This window comes from Suricata suricatta, chromosome 3 (assembly GCF_006229205.1).
Source record: "Suricata suricatta isolate VVHF042 chromosome 3, meerkat_22Aug2017_6uvM2_HiC, whole genome shotgun sequence".
In the NCBI taxonomy this organism is placed as follows: Eukaryota; Metazoa; Chordata; class Mammalia; order Carnivora; family Herpestidae; genus Suricata; species Suricata suricatta.
The window spans coordinates 19230009-19255343 of NC_043702.1; the positions used below are offsets into that span (position 1 = coordinate 19230009).

At 42.6% G+C, this 25335-nt stretch overlaps 1 long non-coding RNA gene across 1 annotated transcript in view; it reads left to right on the forward strand.

The window, feature by feature from the left end:
- Positions 1 to 2010: 2010 nt before the first annotated feature.
- The window catches only part of LOC115286376, a 42502-nt gene continuing 19177 nt past the window's right edge, over positions 2011 to 25335 (forward strand). The window contains exons 1-2 of the long non-coding RNA XR_003906032.1: positions 2011 to 2069; positions 5338 to 5474. This is a non-coding gene — a long non-coding RNA (uncharacterized LOC115286376). The remainder of the gene's footprint in view (positions 2070 to 5337; positions 5475 to 25335) is intronic.

Here is a 25335-nt window from a genome sequence, read left to right on the forward strand (position 1 = left end):
CCTCTGCCATCAAAGCCATGTGAATAAACCTGAGCTGGCCTGCTAGAGGACAAGAGACATGTAGGGCCATGACCCTCATAGCCCATATTGGCAGTTCAGAAACTCTCAGATTATGTGAGCAGGGCCATACTCAATCATCCAGCTCCCAGCTGACCTTCTAGCTGATTATAGACCCATATGCAAACTCAGGCAAAGTTAACCGACTGGGGCTAGACCAGAAGAACTGCTAACCCAAAGAATTGTGAGTTAAATACATAGTTGTTGATTTAAGGCAATAATTTTTGAGACAGTTTGTTATGCAGCTCAAACTAACTGATACAGTGCCTCAATGTGATCATGCCCCCAAATGGATGAGAGATAATATATGTAAAGAAGATGGCAAGAAGTTTCCATCAAGAGAATTCTTGTTTCAGCAGACAGGGTGGTTTTGCATGGAATTATCCCCACACACTCTCTCGACCCCTCCTTTTCTGGTGAGGAGTACAGTCTGTGGTCCCAGAATAGAGACTGCTGCCTGGGTGTGGTGGGGGACCAGGGTACCACCTGGCCTCATTAACACCCTCGTCTAACCAGCTGAGCCAACTGGCCTGTCTCTGTCCTCCTGGAAACTTTTACCACCCACTGTCTCCCAGACCAGAGCACTCCACCCATTAGTCTTCCCTGAGAAACAAAGATGTGTGCATGCAAGCACGTAGTGGAAATGCCAGGCAGTGAAACTTGGCAGACACTTGTTTCCCAGCAGTCTGTGTTGGGGTTCCATGAGGGCATATTTGCCACATTGGAGTCACAGGTGCCAGGAAGGCATTTCTCCTGGCTTACAACAGTCTCTGGTGGGGGTGTCTCTAGAAAGAAAATTCCACTTACTCAATAAACTAATTCTTATCTTTCCAGTCCCTTTGGGAAGAAGGTTCTTACTCATGTTGTTATTTTAATATATTTTATTTATCTTGATCCCAACCCATATCAGGCTCCAATTTTATTAGCATTTAATATTTCACAGAAAAAGATCTGTTGAATTGAACATGTCAGTAAAACCCTAAGAGCCTCTTCTTTTTACCAGCTTGTAAGGTACAAGGAGAACCAAAAATGAGTCCTCACGTAGGTCACTTTTACATGGTTTCATCATTGCATGGTCTAGTTATTTCTGATAATTTCCCATGGGCTCTTCAGCTCTTGGTCTCTTAAAGGAAATGGTATATACCAGAAGGTGATTTTGACAACTGCTCTAGGACCTACCTTCTCTGCCCAAACATACTCATGTCTTCAACTCTTAGATCCTGACTACCATTTGATGAGCTTGTTAACTGTCCCAGTTTCCCTACCTGGTTTTGGTTTCTGTTCATTCATATTTCTGATTTTAGCATTTCCTACTGAGTAAGTGAGAGGTCCCTGATCTTGACTTTAGTCTCATGGAACATCACTCCATCTTGGCCAAGATCCACCCACCACCCATCACAATTTGGGACAATCTGGGGACAGTCCTTACTGCATTTTCCTCAAATCAGTCCACCTCTCCAAAATCAATGTCTCTGAACTATTACTAATGCTTGAATGTCCACTATTAGAGAATCTGTGCATTAAGTCATGAGCCAGAAAACTTTTTCTATTTAGGACAAAATAAATATTTTAGGCTTCCCATGCCACATAGGATCTGTCACATATTTTTTTTCTTTTGTCAACCATTTAATAATATAAAAACCATTCTTTCCCTGAGGGTTGTACATAGGCAAGTGTGAGCTGGGTTTGGTCCATGGCTTGCCAACCCCTCCTTTATTTATTTATTTATTTATTTAAAAATTTTTAATATTTATTTTAGTTTTGAGAGAGACAGAACACAAGAAGAGAAAGGGTAGAGGGAAGGAGACACACAATCTGAAGCAGACTCCAGGCTCTGAGCTGTCAGCACAGACCCCAATGTGAGCTCGTGAGGCTCAAACTCATGAACTGTGATTATGACCTGAGTTGAAGTCAGCACTTAACTGACTGAGTTACCCAGGCACCCCTGCTAACCTCCCCCCCTTTAAATTAAGGCAGAGTCTCCTCTTAAAATACAAATATAACTAGAAATGGTAAGTGCATAATTAATAACTAAGAGCAAATTTGTTCTTCTCCTTTGTTTCTAGTTCCAACTGGATGAAACAACTTTTGGGTTTTTTGTGTGTGTTTTTAAAATGTTTTTTATTTATTTTTGAGAGACAGAGAGGAGAGAGACAGTGTGAGCAGGGAGGGTCAGAGAGAGAGAGGGAGATACAGAATCTGAAGAGGCTCCAGGCTCTGAGCTGTCAGCACAGAGCCCGACGCGGGGCTTGAACCCATGAACCGTGGAATCTTGACCTGAGCCAAAGCCGGACGCTTAACCCACTGAGCCACCCAGGCACCCCTGAAACAACTTTTGAAGAAGAAAGAAGGGAGGTAGGGATACTTCACCCAATCCAGTTTTACAGTGAGTGGGAAGCATGGAAACCTTGGAGGCTTGGTCCAAGAGGAAGAAAGAAAAGGACATTGAGTCAAAGTATTCTATCATGTGTTAATGGGGCTAAGAAAGGTATTTGAGATATGTCACAGCTGATAAAGCATGGGCACTGACCAAAGAAATAAGACATCAGGCAGCCTTTGTGCTGGATCATGGACTGGAGTTTCCTGCAGCCCTAGGCATTAATACTTTGCTAAATCATACTTGGGGAGGACCAGACTCATCTTGGGACTGAGGCTGGGAGGTGAGAGGGATTGTATATTGCAAGGCCTAAAATTCCTGTACTGCCTTAACATCTTTGAACCTCTCAGGGCTCCGAAGGCCTAAAGTTCTTCTGTTCTTCTTAGATGCTTTACACTCCACATAAAGACTCCCCCATGGCTAGTTCCTCTATCAGCTAGATCAACTGAACTGCAGTCTAATGAGCTTCAGTTCTCTGCCAGTCCACAACAGTGTTCAAGCAAACCAACTGCATCCTCTGTGGGAACCAGGGGGCACTCACCCTCTTGTTACTACAAAGCTTGCCACACACAGCTCCTGCTTGTTCACCCTTTCCCCAAGTGCAACTCCCACGTGGCCCTGTAAGGGATGTATGTCTTCCTCTGGGCTGTGAGTGTATGTGACTAATAAACTGCTGTGAATCTTATCTCCCCAGTGTTGGGTGTTATGTGTTCACCCATCTCAGACTATTTTCTGTGTGTTTTGGGGTGGGGGGGTGGTAGGGTTTGAGGGTAGATCTCTGCCTCACAAGTGGGTGAATAAGAAGTGATCAGAACAGGGTGCCACTCTGGATCCTTGGGATGGTGCGTATGTACCAATCTTTAAAGAGGTATGTTAATTTTCACAACCAGTTCAGCTGTATTTGAACATCTGGTAGGGTTGTAATGTATTTGGATCCTTGCTCCTCCCTTCCTTTATACTCTCTTATTGGACAATGTCAATCTGTAATTAAGGAGCCTATGAACTGATTCCAGTACCTTAGAGGTGAACTGGCCAGAATGGATTAGAGAGCCTACAACATTGTGTACAAAAATATACTTTTCTAGACATCTCTTCCAGGAAGAAACTCTTAGACTCCGAGTCCATTGTGAGGACAGTTCTTGTGTTAATGGGCATTGGAGAAAATAAGGTAGAAATAGGATGTAAGGTCATCATAGAGTCTCAGGACCAGAAGGGAACTCACAGTCATCCTTGTACAAATAAGGACAATGAAGTCCAGGGAGGGGAAGTGATCTGCACAGAGTCACCATGGGAAAAGAGGCTGGGAGAGGAACAGCCAGGAGAAAGCAGAAAAAGAGAGGGCAGGTATGAAAAAGCAAGATGGGAGTGTTGTTGTATGTAGTTTTGGGTTGCCCAAGAGGGGGGAAGTGAGACTAGAATCCCTCAAAGAAAAACTTGTCAACTGCTTGCCTTCTAACACCACCCAGAAGTAATTGTTTCAGTAACAACAAGTAGAACTTGCATTATTAGTCAAATTTCAGATGTACTTATATTAACTTACTTACTCGGGATTGTTATCTATACTGTGAGATAGGCAAGATGCAACTGTGTGATTTTTATCAACCTCGTACTTTATACTCCAACATCATACATCCTGTGGCTTTATCCCAAGTCACATAGCAAAGAATTTCTGACGTCAGGTCTCTGATTAAGTTAATGTCTTATTTTTAGAGAGGGGAGCAATCCTTGCTGGATAGATTTCACTTTTTTAGATCAGTAGGCTTCTCTGTTGTTGTGAAACCCAGACACTTACTGAAAGCAAGTGCTAGATTCCAAGTGAAAGCGGGTATCAGGAAGAGCTCTTCCAACTAAGAACTGAACTTTTATTAACAATAAGTATCAGTGTTGGTTCATTAATGGTGGCAGATGTACCTTACTAATATTAAGATGTTAATAGTAGAGGACACTGTGTGTAGGGCTTGTAAGAATTCTCCATCTTACTTTTGCAACATTTATATAAATATCAAAGTATTCAAAAATGTTAAAAATTAAGAAAACAAATTGCAGAACAATATATTTTTCTATGTTCCCATTTGTGTGTGTGTGTGTGTTTGTGTGTGTGTGTGTGTGTGTGTGTGTGTGTGTATTTAAAGGGCAACAAGGAGGTAGAAGATTAGAAAGATGGAAAAAAGGGGAAAACAAACATCTCTGAAGAAAATACACAAAACTAAAAGAAGCTCAGTAGATGAGACTTCTTACTGTGTTCCCTTTTGTACATTTTGATTATTGTTTTTAAGAGAATATTTTGATCGATTTAAAACAATTATTAAATATCTAATGTGATTAAATATCTTGAATATTTAATATTAGACATCAATAAAATAATAGAAATCCCGATAGGAATTACACTCCTTAGTGGCACAAGAAGAGAAGGGATGATCTCAGGAGCTCCCTGCGAACTTAGGATGGTGACGCTAACTACAGGTGGGTGTGGCCACGTGGCAGGTGCTTCATGAGAAATAAAAAACAATACACGGAGCAAGATGTCATAGAGGTGATTGAGCTGCAGAGACTTAATGAGCTCAGGACATAGAGGCCTCAGCACCTGGATAAAGGAGTTGAGGGACTGCAGGGACAGAAGCAAGGTCAGTACAGCTGCCCATCTGGTCCTCACTGGTGTTCAAGCTTCTGCACATTCCTGTCCCCAGGAAGTGATGTGACAGGAGAGCTAATTGGAAATAAAGATGTGGATGCAGGAAAAGAAAATGCCCCAAGCCTTTGCTCAGCACTTGACCGAGAGCTCTGGGAGGTGCTAAGAAAGTTTCATGAACTTCTTTTGTTGTTTGCTTTAGATATGCATGCATAGTTGTATTGTTTTTGTATTATTATTCCTTTGGTTGAACTTATGTCCCAACATTTTCTAGGCTCCAGCCCAGGAACCTTAGTTTGGAGAACTCCATGGATGAAGTCATATTTCTTTCATCATCTGCACTATATATCTGGGCCCGCACTCAGTGCCATCTGTGCACTACCCTGAATTGTTCTCCAGAGAAAGCCAAGTGTAAGTCCTGTGTCCTGTGCATAATCAGCAAACTCCTTAGAAGAATCATGTCTTACATATCTCATACATCCTGTAGCCAACTCAGAGTTGGACCGATTATTTCATGCTTCTAGACCATCCTCTTACTGATTTAACCCCCAACTTCTGGATTAGTGTTGTCTTTCTTAGTTGGGGGGGGGGATTTCATTAATTGTTTCAAATCAGGACACTTTTGACAGTGAAAGTTTGGTGGTACTGATAACACTGAGAGACACTGGTCATAAACTGGGACCGTCCCAGGACAAACTGGCACATAAGTTTAGGCCCACTCCTAGTATTTCTGACACAGAGGGGAGAGTACAAATGGAAGCCCACATATCACATCTAAATATTTAAAAGCTATGCATGAAGCTCAGAAAGCATTGAATAAGTATGTACTATCCTTCGGTCTCAAGAAATAGGTCTTTGTAATAACAATACCCATGTTCACATGCTTATCCTCCTTTCCAATTAATTGAGAAATCCACAGGAAAACATCTATATTCTGTGTGTGGATATATATGGGTAGGTGGAGGGCACAGAAAGAGACTCTTTTATCTCCTACCAGTGGTTTCACTGAGCACTTTCCTATTTCCCCTCTCCAATCCCCCCATCTAGATGTTTCCAGAAGGGCCTGAAGGCAGTGATCTCAAGCTTTCTATTTATCTTACTCAGTCCAACCTGGTAAACCCTGTCTATGAAGTATCCTTACCCACCCTCCCCACCAGTACAGGCCTTTTAAGTTCTCTGAAGAACACTGAGGCTGGAAGGCCAGGCTCTGGTAGAACTCGCAGACTCCTCAGAGTGCCTTGCCACAATATGGTGGCTTGTGGCAAACTGTCCTCAGCCTTAGGCCCTGGCTCCTGGGTTACCCACTTTCTGTTTCCTGCCCAGACTCCGTCCCATACCTTGCGGGGACATGTATGACACCCCAGCTCAATGGTTCCAAGCTGTGTTTCTGTTCCCCACAAATAGCTGCCCCTTGGCAGTGAGAGGCAAGGCCCTCCCTTGGAAAGGAACTTCTGGAGTCTCATGTACCCAGAACATTGTTCAAAAGGTAGGACAGCACTCTGGGTGGGCATTATCCCATGACCTTTGAGATTTCTCATGCTCTGAGGAGGGGCTCAACCCAGGGAAGGCTATCCAGGGTTGTGCTCTAGAGTGGCGGACTACAGGGCAGGGCTCCTCTTTCTTGAGTTGTGTTGTGGACTGAAATGTGTCCCCTTCGCCCTCCAAATTCATTCAAAAAAGGTTGAAATTCTCATTCTCAGTGTGACTATATTAGGGGATAGGTCCTTTAAGGAGGTCACTAGGGTAAAATGAAGTCATGAGGGTAGGGCCCAATCCAATAGGATTGGTGTTCTTATAAGAAGAAATGACACCAGATATATCTCTTTCTGTCTCTATCTCTGCATTCACATGGAAAAGGCCATATGCGGACATAGTGAAAAGTGGTTATCTACAAGACTAGGAGAGAAGTATCACCAGAACCCAACACCATAGGTACCTTTATTTTGGACTTTCCACCTTTGGAACTATGAGAAAACTAATTCCATTGATTAAGCCATTCAGCCCATGTAGACCAATGCACCTGGGAATGAGTGCAATCCTGTGCAGTCCCCCTATCTTGGACATGTTTTCTGCCTTCCAAGTGTAATTAGGAGGGAGGCTTAGATTAAGGAAAGGGGAGTGAGAGGTGGAAGAAAGACACCTGATGGATGCATCCGATAGAGGTAGACCATGAGTGTTACAGGAAAATTGTGCTCCAAGGGGCTCTGTTCCCTGTTCCCATGTTCACTTAACAAGTTATTAAATCCCACTTGTGTGAGGCATGGGCTAGGCAGTGGAAATGCAGTTTGAACAAGATAGAAAAGGTCCTTGTTCTTGATGTATGTATTTTATAGTAGGATCACTAGGTAGAAGTATTAGGTTGGTCCCTGGAATCTTAAAGAGATGGGTAGGAAGTACCCTTTTAGACATGTTTGCTGGCATAGGGGTCCCTCAACCTCATTCTCCATATGTTCCTCATCTGAGAGGGTGACCCAGGAGGTGGGGGGGATCCCTCTATTGCCTTGGTGATCACCTCTCCCCTGACACCTCTGGCAGTTGGAGGAGGATGGGTGTGATAAACCCTCCCAGCGTCTGAGCTCAGCTGGACTCCAGATGTGGCTTTGGGGGAGCTGGGTTGGATGGGGAGGTCACAGAGAGGTAAACTCAAACAGGTGGTCCAGTTCTTGGCTCTGTATGAAAATGTCTGGTCGATGCAGTGACTTCAGAGTTCTAGTCCCCTCCCTGTCAAGCAATCATTGGACTAGAAATTTCCTGGTCTTCCCAGGTATTTAATTCACCTGGGATTAGCCTCAGATTTTACCAGCCCAAGAGGGGTATCTAAACACTTTTTTGCTTTTTTACTAAAGGAAAAGGGAAAACAGGACTTCCTTCCTCCTCTTCTCCATAACCCTTTCCCCTTGCCAAGCAGAACATGGCTGACTTGTCAGGCTCTGCTCAGCATTCTACAAATGGCAAAATCACTCTAGCCAGATAATTTGATTTTCCAGGCCTTGAAATAAACTTGATCTGATTATCATTGATTACCTTAAAAAAATCCTTGTTTATTTTCTCAGGAAAGAATTTATTTAATTTTTAATTTCTTCATCTCCTCTCTGTATTACCAGCTCTTTTCAAAGCTATTGTAGAAATGGTGGTGTGGGAGCAGAGGAAGAGCCTAAAATTCATCAGCTATAACTTCCCAGTGAGTGAATGAAAGAATATCAGTTTCAACTCCTACCTTGACGATGAGATTAGCTTTCAAAATATTCTGAATACTGTTTTGAACTTTTCCAGTTGTCTTTTTGAACACTTTAAGCAAGCAAATCTTCACCTTAAAATGAATTGGAGCCACCCAGGTGGCTCAGACGGTTAAGTGTCTGACTCTCGATTTCTGCTCTGTCAAGATCTCATGGTTTGTTAGCTAGTGCCCCACACTGGGCTCTGCACTTGACAGTGCAGAGTCTGCTTGGGATTCTCTCTCTTCCTGTTTCTCTGTTCTTCCCCAGTTCATGTGCATGTTGACTCTCTCTCAAAATAAATAAGTAAACATTTAAAAAATAGATAAATCAAATGTTTTAGGTAAAAAAGCACTTCTAAAATGCAAAGGAAGGGTGAAATCTCATTTTTTACAGCCAGCTTTACCTGGAGGGGCAAGCAAGAGCCTGTGGTTCTGAGTGATGTGGTTAGTCACTTGTGCCCATTTTTTACTGAGTCTGTCTGTCTTTCTTCCTCAGTTCTTAGGGTCTATCAAGTCACCTTTCAGTACTAAAAAGATCCTTGTAACAGGAGTGTGCAAACAGAGACATTCTTCTTCTGAAATTGAGGAAGAGTTTGGAAGGAGTTAATATATGGATTTGCCTGACTGGAAAGATCTTTTCTGCTTTTCCCAGATGTTCAAACATCTGTGCCTATCGCTGCTGCCTCTAGTTAATCTCTGTTTCATGGGACCTATTAAGGCTCCCCTCATATGTTCCTGGAGAGTCTTAGGTGTCAGCCTTTAGCCTTGAATCTTCAGAGGCCCCCAACCCAGATCCCCACTCTCATGTCTAATTCCCTACTCAATCTCTGCATCTAAAATGAGCCCATTTCCCAGAGTTCACAGCCTCATCTCCTCAGTTCTTCACTCACTCCTTGGGTTGGGTTCCTGGCTCACAATACAAGAACAGAGCAGAAGCCATCATACCAGACAGGCTTCCATTCTTCTCTAGGTCCCCAGGAAGCTGTAACATAGCTCAAGTATCCAGTGAGCTGCTGTTACCAATGTGTCACCCTATCCTGACTGAGCTGGGGGGTTCTAGGGGGTCCTGGCCCTAGGCCTACTTGCCAATCCTCAACAACTCCTGAGATTTATCTTCCCTGCAGAGCCCTCCCAGAAGACCCAAAGGGAAAATGAGAATGTGAGACCCTCAGTAGTTAAATGTGCTCACACTCAAAATACGTGGCATAAGTCATTGTGGGTTATCTACTCAATTGGCAAGACCAAGCATGTGCTACAGGCATCAACTAAGCATGAAATAGTCAGAAAATATAAAGTTCATCTCTGACAACCTTTTGAAGAATTTTGCATTCAAAATATCTAAGGGAAAAACTATTTTTATTTCAGTAAAATTTGTAAGTCTCGTCTTTTTTAATTTGGCATTATTTTGAAAGTCACATGAATTACTTTTCCTTGCCTAGGGCTTCCCAGTGTCTTCTCTGATCCCATATATGCTGGAAACAGCACATGATCAGGAGTCACTGCAGAGGAGAGAACAGCAGCTAGTTGTCCTGGCAGGTGGTATGAACTTGTTCATACTGTGTAATTTTTCTGGACTTCAGTTTCTTAATGTGTCAAGCAAAAATTGATCTCAATGTTTAAAATCACATTTAATTCTAAAAGTCCATGCTGCTGAAACTTTACAGTAATTTAAATTCCTATCCATGAACCAGTTGAGGTTTAAAAATTATAATCAACTGATTACTGTCATTGTGGCTGAAAACCTGGGAAGACATAGTTGACTATAGGGTCTAGACAAAGCATTAGCATGTGTTTTTGAAGGAATGGCTGCTTCTTTGGGACATAGCACATAACTGTGTGCCTTGAAGTATGATGGAGAGTGCACCTTCCCTGAAACAAAGGACTCCTAAGGTTTGGCTGTCCAATGCAAACTGTAAACCAGAAGAGACCACCATGTTTCAATGAAAAAGGCTGATGAAAAATAGATCCTGGGCTCACAGTTGCACCATTCTTAGGGATTGCTCGACTTCTGGTCAGCACACCGCTCTGTTCTGTCAGTAATTGAGAACATGGAAACAGCCTTTTCTGGCCCCATTTCCAGACCCAATCCATCTACCCCAGTAGAATCCTGATGAGAGTCTCCCTGGGCAGTGACCTCTTGGGGAATGTAGTAAATCCTATCCAGTAGGTAATCTTTAAGGAGCCTTCAGGCTTTGGTACCTTGTGACTCAAATCCTGGGGTCTAAGAGATAGGAAGTCGATTTCCAGGGAATTAGCCACAGCTAATTCTGCAGCCCAAATGGCTCTAGGTCATCAGCTCTGTCTCTGATGGGGAAGATAGGCTGCCCAAAGTCACAGTGACCAACAGTAAAAGAAGAAACTTCATAGCATTGATATTTTGTGGGTGCTTTGCAAGGAGGTATGTGCAGTTTCTGCAGGGAGAATCTAAGAAGGCTTCCTAGAGGAGGTGGGAGTCTGAGAGTATTTTAAAAAGGGAGGAGGAAGGCAGCTTGATAGATTTGAGATTTAAAAAGGAGGCATTCCACAGGCAAACCCAAGCTGATCAGCTGCCTGAATGTTAGATGCTGTAAAGTCTGGGTACCCACTCAGTGGGTGGTCTGTGCTGTTGTCGGAGTTACCCATGGTCCCCCAGAAAGTTGTGGGCTGTGCTGTCTGGGGCCTGTGTCCTGACAAGAACACAAAGCAGAGGTGAAGAGGAAGAAGTGATGGACGTGGAGGATGGTGGCAGGCCGCTATCCAGAAACCTTCACTGCCTACCCATCTGCCCTTCTTGCCTTCCGCTTCCAGGGCCTTCCAGAACAAGCACTTTTCCCGCCAGATGTTTTGAATCTCCTTTCCTGTCCTAATTAAAGACAGCTTTTCTTTCTGCTTGAGAAAGAAGGGGAGGAATGTGCCCTGCAGCCCTTTCCCTGCTCCCCCCTCCTCTTTCCTCTGGGGTGAGATGCTCTCTGTTTCCAAGCAAAAGGTGGGGTCCGATGGTTCACCCAGCCCCTTCCCAGCAGAAAGCTGGTCTCACAAGGACGCCAGCTCTTTTCCCGGTAGGAGGAATGTCATCCTCACCGCATCTCTGCCAGGATCTCTCACAGCACTCACCTCAGTCAGATAGCTGCAAACCCCATTTCCCCAGGAGAAGCTGCTCCTTCCAGCTGTCAGTGGGGGAACAATGCCTCTGCCTCAGAGCAGACGTCTTTCCCAGGAGAGAACTGTGGCCAGTTAGAGAAATTATTTACTTTTCTTGCCAAGTACCACTGGAACCACTCAATTAGGGAGAACCGTAGTTCAGCATCAGTTATTCCCGAGGGCGGCCATTTAGCATCAGAAATCCTGTCCAGATGTACCCGTGGGCCTGTGCAGTCACCAGGACAAGCCCTGTGCTTCTGTCAGTCCAGTCTGATATTCTGGAATTCTGGGCCTCATAAGGCAAGGTGAAAGGACCTAGAGAGAGCACTGTGGAGGAGCACCCTTTCATTTGATCAGACCACCCAAGCCTGAAGATGAAAATAGGATCCTAAGACAAACCCAGATCTCTCCGGGAAACTACACTTGTGTTCTGTGGAACTTCCAGCTCCGTCTCAAGTTTCTTCCAAGCAGCCCTGGGTGTCTGTCTCTCTCGGTGTGTCATCAGCAGCCTCTAAGCAGAGAGGGTGCATTACGTGCCCTGCAGGGCAGTCCCTGGGGCTACCTCGAGGGAGCTGGTGCTTTTATCTTCTCCCACTCTGGCTCATTTGGGGTAATGACTCCCATCGCTCCTGAAACTCTGTCACCGACGTCTGCTGGAAGCATTTCATTCCTGCGGATATCCAATGTCAAAGTCATTTCTATGCATGGCAGAGTACCCTCACCAGTTACAACTGTAGATGCTGGCACCAATTCTGCAGGTGCCCTGTATGTTCATATCCCAGCCCTTTTGTTTTCACTTTGCTCTTTTAGTGGTCCCACAAGATCACATAGTGACTGGCATCAAGGAAAGAGCACTTTCTCTTTCCTCTAAAACTGGCGAGTCCATGTCCTAAAAGCAGACAGAGGTGCCCTGACATTGACTGCACTTTATGATTCCTTGTACAAATAAATACCTGGAAGGTTTACCCCGTCAGCCCTCCACATATCACGTATCTTCTATATCCCAGCACTCGGCTCTAATTCACGCTGAGGCAGACTCAGAATTACTATGATCATGGGAGTTAAGGGTTTGCGTTGGAATCCTGGCCCCACCTCTTCCTAGCTCTGAGCTTTAGTTCCTCATCTGTAAAGGATGGATGATAGTTATGTCACAATGGTGTGTTAAAGGCAATACATGCAATTGGCTTTACCTGTTGTTCAAAATGTGGTCAATAAATAATGACTATTATGATTTTTATCAACATTTTTTAATGTAGCAGGAGCTGAGGTCGAGCTGGGTGAGGTCACTTATCTACTACACAACCTATGAGAGGCAAAGGTAAATCAATGTACCTCCAGGCATCCGACTCAAAATTCAGTTTTCTTTAATAACATCATTTTTCCATAGCTTCATGGGTGAGTTTCTACCAGAACTGTATTTGGTTGGCAGTGTTTTTTCTCCCCATTTAATGTCATGCTGAAAAGACTCAGTAAACAAACAGACTCACAGGAAGGCAGGAAGGTGGCAAAGAGAAAGCAGACTGCAAATTTTGGTAAAGCAAAGGGAAATCATCCATGAGTCATTTGATGGTGGCCAGCATCTTCAGCTCCTTGTTTTATGGGGGAATTCAGAAGACAATGCAACTTCAAAGGAAGAACGTGAGGCTTGGAGACTAGTGAAGCTCTGTTCAACTCTTGGCACATTGACCAACTGTTAGTTGGAATCTTTTGACAATGCATTGACTAGCTATATGCTAAAACCCAGGTCTCATGAATATTTTAATGTGAATCTAGAATGCTTTCGCAAAGCCTCCAGAGTGAGGCCCCGAGAAGGGACACATTTCCCTGCATGTCAGTCATATACAGGGTTGTTCTGCTGCCTGATAGCCATACTCATTAGGTTGCAGACCGGACACAGACAGCCAATAGGAAGCCAGGAGGCCCTTACTCTTGTATTCTTTTTGCTGTTGAATCTCAACTGCCCTGGCCTTGGTAGAAAGAATGTTCTCTAACAGGCTAGTTCTACTCTTTAATAAAATAGGTAGCTGTTTTCATGAGGGTAATTTAAGGGAAAAAAGCTAATGCTCTGTATTACCTTTCTATTCTTGTATAATAAATTAAACTTAGTGGCTTACAATGATGAAATTTTATCGGAATTTCCGTGTTTAAAGAGTTTGAGAGGTCCTTGGCTGAGTGGTTCTAGCCAAGCTGCTGTCACGATGTCAGCTAGGGCTGCAGTCATCTGAATGCTTGACCAAAGCTGGGTGATCTGCTTCCAAGATGGCGCACTCACACAGCTATGAGGCCTCAGCTCTGCATCACATGGAGATTAAGGGCCAGCCCTGGCAGCTGACATCTCCCAGAGGGAGTTATCATGAGAGAGACCAAGGAGAATGCTGTTATGCCATTTATGATCAAGTCTCAGAAGCCACCAACTGTCATTTCTGCCGTATTCTAATCTTTAGGAGTGCGTTACTAACTTCAGTTCACACTAATAGAAGGGGAAGTATGCTTCAACTCTTGAAGGAAGAACTATTAAGAATCTGTGGGCATATCTTAAAATCACAGGTTCTATCAGCCTGAGTATTATCCATTTGCTTCAAATTTCACCACTGGTGAACTCAGGAGAGATTAAAACACACACACACACACACACACACACACACACACACACACACTTCATTTTCATTTTGTAAATGATTTAAATTTATGTCAGTTGTGAGCATAGGGGATGGCACTGACCAGTAGCGAGGGGCTCTGGTACTGTTTGACACTCTGCCTCTGAAATGCTGTAGGCTTTGGACATGTTACTTCTTCTGGACCTCAGTTTCTTCCTTTTTAAAATGATTTGCGTGGACCAGATTTTTACATAGTCTCTTTTGGCTCTGATATTCTCTTTCCCAATATTGCTTTTTTACATGTTAAAGTCCACTTATGACAATATTTACTGTGTGTTCTATCTCTCTGTCCATACATGCATGTGTATGTGTGAATACATATGTATATATTTCACATGTTTTTATATGTGTCTTGTGTCTTTATGTGTCAAAAGCCTATTTAAATAAATCTTTTATGGCCCTTTAGTTTTAAGAGTAAGGTGAGGCTGTTTATGTTACAAGAAAGGGTTTTTTTTTTTTTTTTCCCACAGCAGCCAAAGCACAGCATGCTATTTCTATAAATGGGGCATGATGATGTTTTGTTATGAAATGCCTTTTGATGTAGGACAGCCACAGTCCAATGACTTCCAAATATATTTCAGCCTACTGTAAAGAATAAAATGATAGATCTTCTCTTGGCCACAGGGTCTCTGCACACATTTCCAGGAACTTGAGACCATTTACTGAATCCAAACAGAAAAACATTGTTTTAATGGTAATAGATGTGTCCACTCAGCTTTGAACAAGCACTCCCTCCTACTCCTAGACCCTCATGTCTGAGGCCCAGCATGAATCAGTCAGCCTGGGTCACAAAAGAAGTGACATACCTGTTTGTGTTTTCAAGACAAGACACCAGCCCTCCAAGTCGTTCCTCAGACCACCTGTGACTCTTCCTTGACCTACTATTCCTCATATAAAATATACATTAATCATGGGGTCTCTTTATTTTTGCCAAGGACTATCCACCTGTAGAATAAAATGTTTAAGAGGAAAAATCTTTTAAAACTAAGTCTTTTAAGGACAATCTTGGAATTAAACAAACTGAAAATATGGTCTCAAGGGCTTCTCTACTCTCTGGGTCTTCCCTGGCAGTCCCACTGTGCATATATATCCCAGGGAAGGTCCAGAAGAGGGTCTCCCTCAAGATATTCAGAGTGGTGGCATTGGTAGTAATGGGAGTTAGATTGATTTAGGTGTCCATCTGCAAGGACTGGACAAGTTCATGTGGTGTGGATACTGTCCAATGATTAGAAGTGTATCAGTTATCTATTGCTGTGTAAAAAATGACCCTAAATTTTGTTGACCTTAGGACAACAAACATTTATTATCTTGCAGTCTTTATGGGTCAAGGGCCAGCATAGCCTAGTAGGATCCTTTGGTTCCAGACCTCTCATAAGAGGCAATCAAGTGTTAGCCAGAGCAACAGTCATCCCAAGCCTCGGCTTGACGCGACTCCCAAAGTCACTCAAACGCTATTGGCAGGGTTCAGTTTTTTGTGTTGCTGGATTGATGGTCTCAATTCCTTGCTGGCTGTTGGTTGGAAGCCTTTCTCTGGTCCCTACCATTGGGCTCTCAACATTTCAGCAGGCTTCCATCAACAGATGTTTTTCCATGAACAGAAAAAGAAAGCAAGAGAGAAAGATGGAGGTTTTGTGTAACTGAATCTCATAGTGGCATCCATCACTTTTGCCACATTCTGTTCATTAGGAGGAAGTCACTAGGTCTGGCCCATACTTGAGATGAGGTGATTGCACAGGGCATGAATACCAACAGGTTGAAGCCACTTTAGGAGCTGCCCACCACAGGAAGTGACAAATTAAAGGGCCACACAGCATTAAATATAGTACTTAAAAGAAGAATGTAAGAGTTGGGATGAAATCTGCAGTGGAATACAGTTTATGTAAATTAAAATGTAGAGGATGCAGTGCTACATGATTTAAAGGATACAACAAATTCAAGGGCATATACCAGTCACATGGTAATGTTTGCCTGCCTGGCATGGAGAGTGGAGGGAAAGTGAGAATAAGTAACTACATAAATCCAGAATGGGACCTTGCAGACCCAGGAGGAAATGGTGGACTGGGAACTCAAGACTAAGTCTGACTCTCTGCATCTGAGGTTCAAAAGAGAAGGAAAGGAATGAAACTGAACCCCTAGGTCTCTCAATATTTACACCCTCATAGAAAGTTCTCACTGAGACCCCACACCCCAGCGTAACACTGGATTAAAGTCACCTCAAGGGCTCAGAGACTTCTACCAGGTAAAAGTCAAATCTGTGTCATTGTGGTTTACTTTGGAGTCAGTAATAGGCTCTAAAAATTTAATATGCAAAAGATGGGCTCACAGAGTAACCAACTGTCCCAGGACCAAAGGACTTCCTGAATGTGGGATTATGAATACTAAAATCAGGATGGTCCTGGGAAAACTGGGATGAGTTGGTCACTTTAAACAACTTGGGGATCTTGTGAAAAATGCAAACTGCAGCACCTTCACAGAAGACTAGGATTCAGCGTGCCTGAGCTACACCAGAAATCTGCATTTTAAGCAGCACCAGAAGCCCTTCAAATAGAGTTGATCCATGGTTGACCCTTTCAGAAACAATACTATGGAAGGGTACTTTTGAAAGGTATTGCTGGTAACAGGGAGGCCTTAGCCATTCTCAAGTTCATGTTCACAAATCTTATGCAGCCTTCTGAAAATAGTTCGGCATTACCTGTTGATAATCCAAGGGCTCTAATGCTCAGTTCACTGGTTTCTAGAATTTGCCTTTCATATAACGCAGACCCCACGATCTAGGAGGCAAAGTTCAGGAAGGGGTCAAGGCAGAAGTTTAGGGAAGAGGATTTCCCTGACTGGCTATTACAAGAAACCGCACCGGTGGCTGGATTAGCCAGCTACAGAAAAGCCTCCTGAAAGTCACCCGCCCCACAGTGAGATCTGAGGAATGTGCTAATGAGATTAGAGAAAGAACCTATAGGTCTTCAGGAAGCAGCCTGCCTACAATGTAATCCCTGTAAAATATTTTCCATATTTGGAAGATAAAAACATTACACAAGTACATTGAAAGGAGAAAGTGTGCTGAGGTGATGATGGATGCCCAATGGAATCTAGTCGAAGGAGGTGGGGAGTTCTGACATCATAGGGGTGTGGATCTTGAGTAACTACAGGTGTACTTAGGTAGATACATCCTTATGAGGAAGGGTGTGTCAGACCACAGAAGACTGTCAAATACTTCTAGTGACCAATCAGTTGTGCCTGTTCTATTTTTATGTTCACTGAAGAGCCTTTTAATTTCACTTTATTCTTTGTTCTCGAAAAGTACACTGAATAACGTGAAGGGAGCATAGAGGTTTAGAGTTGTTTGTATCATAGTCTTAAGTTTTTAATTGGATTTTAGGTCTAATAAAGATAGACTCTTATTACCAGAAGACCAATGCACACAAGTTTATTGGTGGTTTTGGAAGTCATATCTAAGGTCAAATCTAGGGAACCCTGTGTGGTTCAATTGAGTGTCTGACTTCGGCTCAGGTCATGATCTTGCAGTTTGTAAGTTCGAACCCCATGTCAAGCTCTGTGCTGACAGTTCAGAGACTGGAGCCTGCTTCAGATTCTGTGTCTCCTTCTCTCTCTGCCCCTCCCCTGCTTGCATTCTGTCTCTCCTTCTCTCAAAAATAAATACATATTTAAAAGAATTAAAGTCAAATCTGAAGTTTTAGATTCCTACCCTTGCTGACCTTGAAATAAGGATTTAAGTACAATTGGTTTATTTGGGAGGGGATCCCAGGAAACACCTGTGGAACACTGGAGAGTAAGAAAAGGAAGGAAGGAAACTGTTAAAAGGTACATATCAAGCCAATTACCATTAGGGGCAACTGGTGTTCAAGTCTACTTGGGAATTCTGAGAGACAATATAGACACTATACTGTCCATATATATAATACACTTCAGAGTTATTCTAAACAAGGGGTATTCATCCACTAATTCCCCATCTGTCATCAGTTGAGAGCTGCTTCTTAGGGGATTAAGTCTCAGATACTTCTGTTGTGTCCTATGTGAAAGCTAAACGTCCTCATGACTGCACAGAGTCACAGATGTTTTCCATAAACAGCCTTGAGACTGAAGAGATGAATACCAGGGGGATATGGGTGGCCTATCAACAACATCTGCTATAATAGATCAAATTTGCTGCGTGCTTATAAGATTCCACCTGCCAGATTAAATATGTATCATCTCATTTAATATCTGATTCATATTCCCCATTTCCCAGATCAGGGAACAGATGTAGAGCGCAAAGTGACTTGCTTGTCGTCACACAGTCAGCTAATGTTATAGCTGAGATTTGAACCATATAGTCGGTCTTTGGAATCCAAGCTTTTGACCACTTCATTCTACTGGATCCTAGAAAAGTTTATATCTAGTGCAGGGAATAGAAATGGATTTCAAGATGTGGGTATACAAACCACCTGCTTCATGAAGTGTGGATTGGATTTTAGTTTTGAGATTCATCATTGGTCTCAAGTATGGCCATTTGGATCAAGTTCAAGAATCATCAAGGGTTCTGTTTGGCTGTAATATAAAAAATAACATGTAGTTGAGAGTAAGCAATATTGGGAAGGATTTTGTGGCTTTTTCTTTGTTTTTGTTTTGAAATAGAATGTGAATGGGGGAGGGGCAGAGGAAAGGGGAGAAAGAGAATCTTAAGCAGGCTCCATGCCCCAGTGCAGAACACAGCAAGGGGCCCAGTCTCATGAAAGGGAGATCATGACCTGAGCCAAAATTAACCCTCTTGCAACCCTGAGATCAAGACCTGAGCTGAAATCAAGAGTCAGAAGTTTAACTGTGAGAGCCATCCAGGTGCCTCTTGGGGAGGATTTTCAATGGCAAGGTAAGGAGTTTACATGAAGAGATTGGAAGTAAGAAAGTTTTGAGACTTTCTGAGCAAGGGTATGACAGGAGGTGGGCTAAAGTAACATTAAAAAGTGCTAATAGGAGTGTGTGTGGCTCAGTCAGTTAAGCCTCCGAACTTTTTAAAAAATTTTTGTTAATGTTTTATTTATTTTTGATACAGAGAGAGACTGAGCAGGAGAGGGGGAGGGGCAGAGAGAAGAGGGGACACAGAACCGGAAGCAGGCTCCAGGCTCTAAGCTAGCTGTCAGCACAGAGCCTGACACGGAGCTCGAACCCATGAACATGAGATCTGGCCTGAGCCGAAGAAGCCTCCAACTTTTGATTTCAACTCAGGTCTTCATCTCAGGATTGTGAGTTCGAGCCCTGTGTTGAACTCTGCACTGGGCGTGAACCTACTTTAAAAAAAAAAAAAAAAAAGGACTGCTCATAATATAAAACCATGTTAATAAAGTGACACTGAGAAAAAAAAGTGAAAAAAAGCAATGAGTTGACTGGGACTATCTTCTGATGGAAAACCAGGTAAGAGCCATGGCAATAATTCAGGAATTTGAGGACACTTCTTTTGGAGACCCAGAGTCAGTGTGAATGAGCATGGTAGAAAAGGTGAGAAGAGCAGTTCTGATAATGACTTATAGACAAGATCACAGACACTGAATGTTAAAGGACTCTAGCCCTAGACATGATGGTTATTAGTAGACCACAATGGAGAGAGGAGAGGGACCAGACGAGCTAGCTTAGGCTTGAGCATGATTGGACTTTCTAGCTCCACTTTGGCATCTGGTCCTAAGCTTTCCTATTCAGAGACAGCTTAATCTTTTCACTCTGTGTTGACCAGACTCCATGTGAATTGATGATTCGTTTCACTGAAGAAAAACGATTGATGAATGCTGGTGTGAAAACCAATTCACCGTGTCATTCACAGTATCTCCTGAAATACTTAGGCTGATAGGCTAGTTGATGCATTGTCTTTCTAGAAAGAAACTCTTGTCTCTCTCCCTTGGATAGCCATAGAATGAATAGCGATCAGAACCCTGAATGGACACCTAGTCCAAGATTCTATATTCACTTTTTGTCTTGATATGTTAATTCAAACTCTCAACTATGCCTTTCTGCTGATAACTTTCAAATTCATATCTCAAAAACTCATCTTTCCCTTGAATGTAATTTCCAGCTGCTGGTTAGATGTCCCCACCAGGATATTCTGCTAGTACCTCAAACTTAACATAGTCAAAAATCTTGCTTGTCACACTCTTCCAAAAACAAGTTTCTCTTTCTGACTTCCCAGTTTCTAGTAATGATCCTATCATTCCTCAACTTGCCAAGACTCAATCCTTGGAATTGCTTCTCACTCCTTTTCAACTGTCCATTCTATCTAATGGATGTCCTGTTGAATTTATTACTCCAATATCTCTTAAAATTGGTGGGCCCCTCTCTCTTCATAATACTCTAGTAATAATAATAGTATGGTAATCAGTATAGTATAGTATAGCATAGCAATAATAATAGGATAGCAATTAGTATAGCATAATAATAGTATAGTAATCAGCATTGTATAGTAATTAGCATAATATATTTATAGAATGGTAATAGCATAGTCATTTGTATGGTATAGAACTAGCATAGTAATAGTAATAGTATAATAATTAGTATAATATAGTAATATTATAGTATATTAATAGTGTAATAACTAGTAGAGTATAGTAACTAGTATAGTAATAATAATAGTACAGTATAGTAATAGTCTAGTTCAGGTTTTCATTGCCTAATACATAGCTTCCTACCTGGAATATATTCCCATTTCTTATAATGTCCTCCCTCAAAATAAATAGGGCCTCATCTTCATATTATTTTTCTGTATATCATCAATTATCATTGATAATTAATCATTCTCAGCCACATTTCAGATAAGAAAACTGAGGTACAGAGAGATTAAGTGACTTTCTCAAGATAACCTAGTAAGTGACAGGACCTGAATTTGAATCAGGATCTCTGTCTCTTCTAATAAAAGGCTACATTGAAACTTTTGGCTTCTTTTCTAGATTTTGATCTCCTCAAAGTGGGGATTGTTTTATATAGCCATATGGCTCACAATGCCTTACTAATAGTAGCTACTGCTTGATGTTTTAAAAAATTTTTAACGAATGAAGATTCTGCTTGATGATAGCATTTGAGGGAACAGGGAGCTGGAAATCATCTGGTCCTGCTGTTGAACAAAAGAGAGATCATACCTAATCCATTCTGATGACAGACTTTAACTATATTAGATCATTTAAGTAGTGTCTGGCTAGGGCAGGAGAGATCCAATAGAAAATCAGGCTGCAGACTATGTGAAATCAGACATTTCAAATGTCTAGCTCAAAAGCATGTGCTAGGCTGGACTTCCTTTGTTGTATACCTGGAAATTCACACTCTTCTTAACCTAACAAAAGAAGAGTCAGAATTGGGGACTTAAATACACAGGGTGCATGTAAGAGAGCCTTTGCAAATGTAGGTGGGGTCACTGAGCTCTGGGAGATCCAGGAAAATTACTTTCTGGCTGAATTAGCTCACAAACCCTTTCTTGAGGCTGAGAAGTACTATTTCATGCCTCCACTACAGGCATTTCGCTCTGAAAAATCAACGACCCAAGAAAGGAGTTGGTGGGGGATGAGGGGGAGTCCTTGAGCTAATCCGTGAGGTTGAGACACAAACACAGCTGCTTTGGCTTGAGCCTGGAGAGATTGAGGGAAAGCATGACTGCTCTGTTTGGAGAGGTCCATCTTCAGCTGGCAGCATCCTGAGCACTCAAGTTTTCTGTCAATAAGCACTTTACAGGGGAGATAAATGGATTTGAAGCTGAAGATGGGAGGAGGGTGTCTGGAAAAGAATAAATGCATTATCTGAGCCCATCCACCAAGCCCCTTCACTGAAATGTTCAAGGACTCAGACCATATGCTTAGCAGAGGCTGGGTGGGAGAAAGGGACGCTCCACTCCTGTGGGTGAGGGAAGATGCAGAGGTCTGGTCCAGTAATCATAGACAGTATTCAAAGACTGGGGTCTGTATTTTGCTTCACCCCCACAGGGGTGCCAGGTACTTTGCTATGGGATCCAATATCAAATACAACTTAGCCACCATCTTGATAGCAAGACTAGAAATGACTCGCTTCTTGCAAGGAGAGAACATGAATAGTCACTCTAGATGGGTAGGTGGGTGTCAATATTCTGCAAAAATAGAAGGTGAAATCAAATACCTGTGCAAAATCAGGAAAATTTTGACTATTTTTTTCTTCTATAATGGCATCCCTTCCATACATATTTTTAAAGGACCAAGAAAAGTCTTTCCCAGGGAGGTACTGGTTTGGAGAAGGGTAGTTCCAGACACAGTAGGGTCTCAAAACAGTAAATTAATCACAATTGGCTTTATTGTATTAAACATGACCTCCCCACAGAATACAGGCCAAGGAATCAGGCACCACTGTTCAATATTGAGGAATATGATTCTGAAAAATGACACATGTTGTTAGGTTGTCTTACAGGGCAAACTCGGGTATTCTGAAATCCCCTAGAAAAGCCTGTCTTTTTAGTAACATTACTAGTGACATCATCATCACCTAGAAGTGGCTTCTTAGTTCTAGTACATTCCTTGTCCCAACACATTTGCTGATACAGTGCATGCACATTCTATTTTGTTGCCCTCCATCCTATGTCACCCTTCTTCTATGTACTCTGTGATCTGGCAGCTACATATAGCTGTGGTTTTAATATTTGTTACCTCCTCTAGCACCTGAGGGTAAAGAAGTTCTTCCCTTCCCTTCCCATCCCATTGCCTCCTATCTCTCTCTTCTCTCTTTCCTACTTCTTGTTCCCATCATCTCTGAACTGGACTATGGCTATAACATGTTTCCATCTATTTTCCACATTCCCTCCACAGTAGATGCAATGAACCAGGAACTAAACCCTCTCACCATCAATACCCCAGCACCAGTCTCTTTGTCCTGCCTGACTCCAGATCCATGTAAGTAGAAGATAGGGGAAGAGTGAAGGGAGGAATCTTCATTTCAGTGACTTGTTGGCTGGATGGGGACTGTAATATAGTCCTATTTCTAGGGGTGCTCCTCTACCAACAGAGCTCCTTTCACAAGGGAAATTCCATCAAGTTTTGGTTTAGTGATGGTCTCTTCCATGAAGCCGTTCCTAATAAATGGAGGTGGAATTACTTATTTCTTCCACCATTTTCTCTTTGTACATACAACTCAATTATTTTACTGAGTGACTCTCATGGCAGTACCTATGTGTCTGTTTTCTCTCTAGACTCAAAGTTCCTTGAAGGTATCAGCTGTGTGTTTTCCCTTATAACCTCATGTGTGGGTGGGGAGGGGGTGGTTTGAAATATAAATCGGAGCCTGGGCAAGAACATAAAATTTGCTTCAAAGAGACTGCCTCAAGTCTGTGATGATGTGGCCTTTGGGAAGAAGAAAAAGAAATCTGATTTTATCTGTCAGGGTTCTTTCTATTTGATATATGTTCCTCTTAAAGTCTCTCTATTTGATGATATATCATGTTATTTCTAGCTGTCTCTCCCTGGGTAGAAATCCAATTTTATTTAGATTATGAAATTCTAGAAGGCAGGCCTTATCTTGCTATGTATTTCACATGGCAAAGACATGTTTAATTCTATAAAAATTTCCTGAAGTCCTATCTGTGCCAGACACTATGCCAAAGTAGTCATGGCCTCTGCCCTTCAGGGCTCCACAGACGCTGGTCCTTCTCTGTCTTGAAAGTTTATCCTCTTTGACCTTGAAGGAACTTCCTGAGGGACCTGTAGAACAGCACAGACAGAAAAGGACGCCAAAGCAGCTGGGTCAGGCCATCAGGGGATGAACCCTACAAGCACTGACATGACAAGTGTCTCATCCAAATTATCGTCACAACCTTCCTTGGTTCCAACTCCAATGGATGACCTTTTTGTCTAACATATTCAGCATTGTCTGCCCAGTAACTGCCCCTAGAATGTGAAATGGTGGAAAGAGAGGAGTCTTGGAATCCGAAATGATTGAATTCAAATTCAGTATAGCCTAGACTGAGCTAGTCCCATTTGTCACTTATGTTTCCCATTAAATTTTCACTAGATGGACCCACCTTTTGTAATCCTAATAGAAATACAGGAGATCATTGGCATTGAGGTATAAAGTTCCAACACATTTCCTTGCCCTTCCCCATTCCTTAAGTGGCTGCTGCCCCATTACAAGTGTGTCCAAAACACACACACACACACACATACACACACACGCACACACACACACACACTCCTCATGGGCCCTTCCTCTCACTTCTCAACTAACCCCTCCCCTTTTCCCTCCAGTGATTCCTCCACTATCACCATCTCTCAGAAATCTTGCTAAATTGCAACCATCCTCTTTATTCTGTTCCCCTTAATAAAATATTTCATGCCTTCGAGGATTTTCACCTCAATAATTAACATATGTTTCTGAAATTCTAAACATAAGTAAATCTGGTTTTACATTTCTTTAGTCTTAGACATCGACACATATATATCTCATCTAAATACAGAGACACTGGGTATGTGTGTGTCATACACGCATGTATGTATATAAGCAGACACATACATGTAACAAATGTAAAGCAGAAGTATATTTTCTACCTCAAGCCTTTCACTTGCCCTTTGGTCTTATTTCTTAGATGAAAATTTTGCTACCCAAGCCCCCAGCTCTCCCACCCCATTCATTCTTTAAACCTAGTTTTATCTGGATCCCCTCAAGGAATTGCACTGTTGCTACCCAGAGTACTGAGGCCCAGCCTCCAGGCTAAACTCCGATATGTCTTTCAGTTACTAAGGACATAAATCTTCCCCTTAGCTCTCTCTCTCAGGCATTATTTAAATTGGTCAGATTGAGAATCCATCCATTTCTTTCAAGCCCAACCCAGGCATAGCTGTTAACACAATGCCAGAGCCTGAGGCATTAAGCATGTACCTGCTTGCCCTACGCCCTTCTTCATTTCCTTCCCTCTGGGAGCACTTTCCAGCAGACGGGGGTAGAGGGAGAGAGCAGGGCCCAAATAAGCTGATTTATCTGGAAAAGCATTCCTCTCCATCTTTGCCATTTTAATAAAGCTCAGCTCAGGGAGAGATTTGGAGCCCTTCAAGAGCAGGCCCGTTAAAACAATCGAGGAGTGTGTAAAACACAGCTCAGGCCCTGCCTGCTGGTCTTCAAACTGACGTCACCTCATAAATCCTCGGGCACTGTTCCCGGCCCCGATCTGCGAGGCCCAGCCCGGGCCCATCAGTGAGCTGCTTTTTCTGGAGATTAATTATATGTTCAGACAGAGGTCAGGTGTGGGGTCCTTAAAAGATTGCTTCAGTGTGTTGTCCCACCCCCTCTGGTTTGGGTA